This window comes from Salvelinus namaycush, unplaced genomic scaffold, assembly GCF_016432855.1.
Source record: "Salvelinus namaycush isolate Seneca unplaced genomic scaffold, SaNama_1.0 Scaffold1057, whole genome shotgun sequence".
NCBI lineage: Eukaryota > Metazoa > Chordata > Actinopteri > Salmoniformes > Salmonidae > Salvelinus > Salvelinus namaycush.
Window position 1 is genome coordinate 12,501 of NW_024057739.1, and position 5,000 is coordinate 17,500.

Sequence of the window (5,000 nt, forward strand, 5' to 3'; positions counted from 1 at the left end):
TACTACATTTGTGCATATTGACACAGTCCAATATCACTGGTGGCAGAGAGAGAGGTGCTACCCAGCCCCTAACCCAGCTCCTAACCCAGCCCCTAACCCAGCTCCTAACCCAGCCCCTAACCCAGCTCCTAACCCAGCCCCTAACCCAGCTCCTAACCCAGCCCCTAACCCAGCTCCTAACCCAGCCCCTAACCCAGCTCCTAACCCAGCTCCTAACCCAGCCCCTAACCAGGCTCCTAACCAGGCTCCTAACCCAGATCCTAGCCCAGCTCCTAACCCAGCTCCTAACCCAGATCCTAACCCAGCCCCTATCCCAGCCCCTATCCCAGCCCCTGGCCCAGCCCTTAACCCAGCTCCTAGCCCAGCACCTAACCGATTCCCTAGCCCAGCCCCTAACCCAGCTCCTAGCCCAGCACCTAACCCAGCCCCTAACCCAGCTTCTAACCCAGCACCTAACCCAGCCCCTAACCCAGCTCCTAGCCCATCACCTAACCCAGCTCCTAACCCAGCCCCTAACCCAGCCCCTAACCCAGCCCCTAACCCAACTCCTAACCCAGCCCCTAACCCAGAACCTAACCCAGAACCTAACCCAGCCTCTGACCCAGCCCCTAACCCAGCACCTAACCCAGCACCTAACCCAGCCCCCTAACCCAGCTCCTAACCCAGCTCCTAACCCAGCCCCCTAACCCAGCCCCTAACCCAGCACCTAACCCAGCCCCTAACCCAGCCCCCTAACGCAGCCCCTAACCCAGCCCCTAACCCAGCTCATAACCCAGCCCCTAACCCAGCCCCTAACCCAGCCCCTAACCCAGCCCCTAGCCCAGCCCCTAACCCAGCACCTAAGCCAGCCCCTAACCCAGCACCTAGCCCAGCCCCTAAGCCAGCCCCTAACCCAGCCCCTAACCCAGCTCCTAGCCCAGCCCCTAACCCAGCCCCTAACCCAGCTTCTAACTCAGCTCCTAACCCAGCTCCTAACCCAGCCCCTAACCCAGAACCTAACCCAGAACCTAACCCAGCCCCTAACCCAGCCCCTAACCAGGCTCCTAACCCATCCCCTAACCCAGCCCCTAACCAGGCTCCTTGCCCAGCCCCTAACCCAGCTCCTAACCCAGCTCCTAACCCAGCCCCTAACCAGGCTCCTTGCCCTGCCCCTAGCCCAGCCCCTAGCCCAGCCCCTGAACCCAGCCCCTAACCCAGTTCCTAGCCCAGCTCCTAACCCAGCCCCTAACCCAGCTCCTAACCCAGCCCCTAACCCAGCTCCTAACCATGCCACTAACCCAGCTCCTAGCCCAGCTCATAACCCAGCCCCTAACCCAGCTCTTAACCCAGCCCCTAACCCAGCCCCTAACCCAGCTCCTAGCCCAGCCCCTAACCCAGCTCCTAGCCCAGCCCCTAACCCAGCTCCTAACCCAGCCCCTAAACCAGCCCCTAACCGAGCCCCTAACCCAGCCCCTAGCCCAGCCCCTAACCCAGCACCTAAGCCAGCCCCTAACCCAGCACCTAGCCCAGCCCCTAAGCCAGCCCCTAACCCAGCCCCTAACCCAGCTCCTAGCCCAGCCCCTAACCTAGCCCCTAACCCAGCCCCTAACCCAGCTTCTAGCCCATCTCCTAACTCAGCTCCTAACCCAGCCCCTAACCCAGAACCTAACCCAGAACCTAACCCAGCTCCGAACCCAGCCCCTAACCAAGCTCCTAACCCAGCCCCTAACCCAGCCCCTAACCCAGCCCCTAACCCAGCCCCTAACCCAGCCCCTAACCCAGCCCCTAACCAGGCTCCTAACCCAGCCCCTAACCCAGCCCCTAACCAGGCTCCTAACCCAGCTCCTAACCCAGCCCCTAACCCAGCCCCTAACCCAGCTCCTTACCCAGCCCCTAACCCAGCCCCAAACCTAGCTCCTAGCCCATCACCTAACCCAGCCCCTAACCCAGCCCCTAACCCAGCCCCTAACCCAGCTCCTAGCCCAGCTCCTAACCCAGCCCCTAACCCAGAACCTAACCCAGCTCCTAGCCCAGCCCCTAACCCAGCTCCTAACCCAGCCCCTAACCCAGCTCCTAACCCAGCCCCTAACCCAGCCCCTAACCCAGCCCCTAACACAGCCCCTAACCAGGCTCCTAACCCAGCTCCTAACCCAGCCCCTAACCCAGCCCCTAACCCAGCTCCTTGCCCAGCCCCTAACCCAGCCCCTAACCCAGCTCCTAGCCCATCACCTAACCCAGCCCCTAACCCAGCCCCTAACCCAGCCCCTAACCCAGCACCTAACCCAGCCCCTAACCCAACTCCCAACCCAGCCCCTAACCCAGAACCTAACCCAGAACCTAACCCAGCCTCTGACCCAGCCCCTAACCCAGCACCTAACCCAGCACCTAACCCAGCCCCCTGACCCAGCTCATAACCCAGCCCCTAACCGAGCCCCTAACCCAGCCCCTAACCCAGCCCATAGCCCAGCCCCTAACCCAGCACCTAAGCCAGCCCCTAACCCAGCACCTAGCCCAGCACCTAAGCCAGCCCCTAACCCAGCCCCTAACCCAGCTCATAACCCAGCTCCTAACCCAGCCCCTAACCCAGCCCCTAACCCAGCTCCTAACCCAGCCCCTAACCCACAGCCCCTAACCCATCCCCTAACCCATCCCCTAACCCATCCCCTAACCCAACTCCTAACCCAGCCCCTAACCCAGCCCCTAACCCAGCTCCTAACCCAGCCCATAGCCCATCCCCTAACCCAGCTCCTAACCCAGCACCTAACCCAGCCCCTAACCCATCCCCTAACCCAGCCCATAGCCCAGCCCCTAACCCAGCACCTAAGCCAGCCCCTAACCTAGCACCTAGCCCAGCCCCTAACCCAGCCCCTAACCCAGCTCATAACCCAGCTCCTAACCCAGCCCCTAACCCATCCCCTAACCCAGCCCCTAACCCAGCTCCTAACCCAGCCCCTAACCCATCCCCTAGCCCAGCCCCTAACCCAGCCCCTAACCCAGCCCCTAACCCAGCTCCTAACCCAGCCCCTAACCCAGCCCCTAACCCAGCCCCTAACCCAGCCCCTAACCCAGCCCCTAACCCAGCCCCTAACCCAGCCCCTAACCCAGCCCCTAACCCAGCCCCTAACCCAGCCCCTAACCCAGCCCCTAACCCATCCTCTAACCCAGCCCCTAACCCAGCCCCTAACCCAGCCCCTAACCCAGCCCCTAACCCAGCCCCTAACCCAGCCCCTAACACAGCCCCTAACACAGCCCCTAACCCAGCCCCTAACCCAGCCCCTAACCCAGCCCCTAACCCAGCCCCTAACCCAGCCCCTAACCCAGCTCCTAGCTAATCCTCTGCATGCACCCCAAATGGAACACTGTCCCCTATGTAGTGCACTCCTTTTGACTGGGCCCTGGTCAACAGTAGTGCACTATAAAGGGAATAGGGTGTCATGTTGATCTTTGTCCTCTTCCTCCAGACCTGTCAGATCCAGAGAGGACTCCTTAATAGGAAGTAGCAGCAGAGAATGGACTAATGGAATGTCACGGGTGGCTGGCTCTGGGAGGATTAACGCAGAGACACAGAGCATGATGTTACTGTCCCCTGTCTGTCTGTCACTCTGTAGGGGCTAATACAGACCCTGTCTGTCTGTCTGTCTGTCTGTCTGTCTGTCTGTGTCTGTCTGTCTGTCTGTCTGTCTGTCTGTCTGTCTGTCTGTCTGTCTGTCTGTCTGTCTGTCACTCTGTAGGGGCTAATACAGACCCTGTCTGTCAGTCACTCTGTAGGGGCTAATACAGACCCTGTCTGTCAGTCACTCTGTAGGGGCTAATACAGGCCCTGTCTGTCTGTCTGTCTGTCTGTCTGTCTGTCTGTCTGTCTGTCTGTCTGTCTGTCTGTCTGTCTGTCTGTCTGTCTGTCTGTCTGTCTGTCTGTCTGTCTGTCTGTCTGTAGGGGCTAATACAGGCCCTGTCTGTCTGTCTGTAGGTGCTAATACAGGCCCTGTCTCCTATCTGTCTGTCTGTCTGTCTGTAGGTGCTAATACAGACCCTGTTTCCTGTCTGTCTGTCTGTCTGTCTGTCTGTCTGTCTGTCTGTCTGTCTGTCTGTCTGTCTGTCTGTCTGTCTGTCTGTCTGTCTGTCTGTCTGTCTGTCTGTCTGTACGGCTGTCTGTCTGTACGGCTGTCTGTCTGTACGGCTGTCTGTCTGTACGGCTGTTGGTCGGTGCTAATACAGGCCTTGTCCCCTGTCTGTCTGTCTGCCTGTAGGGGCTAATACAGGCCTTGTCCCCTGTCTGTCTGTCTGCCTGTAGGGGCTAATACAGGCCTTGTCTCCTGTGTGTCTGTCTGCCTGTAGGGGCTAATACAGGCCTTGTCTCCTGTGTGTCTGTCTGCCTGTAGGGGCTAATATAGACACTTACCACAGGATAAGACAAGAACAGCTCAAGGACAGAACTACGTCAAATACAAACACGAAGGCACACGTAGCCGACATATCAATACACACAAACTATCTGGGTCCAATAGGGGAGAGGCGTTGTGGCGTGAGGTGTTGCTTTATCTGTTTTCTGAAACCAGGTTTGCTGTTTATTTGAGCAACATGAGACGGAAGGAAGTTCCATGCAATAAGGGCTCTATATAATACTGTACACTTTCTTGAATTTGTTCTAGATTTGGGGACTGTGAAAAGACCCCTGGTGGCATGTCTGGTGGGGGAAGTGTGTGTGTCAGAGCTGTGTGTAAGTTGACTATGCAAACTATTTGGGATTTTCAACACATGAATGGTTCATTCTGATAGGCTCTGATGGCTGTGCTCCTGCCAATACGACCACAATAGAATAGGTCATTAAGGCATTTCTCAGCCCTGAGTCCCAAATGGCAACCGATTACCACTTTAGTACACTACTTTAGGCCCGTAGGACTCAATAGTAGTGCACTATAGAGGGGATAGGGTCCCACAATCCAGATCTTTATTCCGTAAACCGTTACATCTGGGGCTAATTAGACCTGGCCCAGCCAATCAGCAGACCTCGTTCTGACACC

The 5,000-nt window shown here is 58.0% G+C and overlaps 1 protein-coding gene across 1 annotated transcript in view; it reads right to left on the minus strand.

The window, feature by feature from the left end:
* Nucleotides 1-5,000, minus strand: part of LOC120035431 (ryanodine receptor 2-like) — a 55,194-nt gene that overhangs the window by 10,222 nt on the left and 39,972 nt on the right. The gene's annotated exons all lie outside the window — the stretch shown is intronic.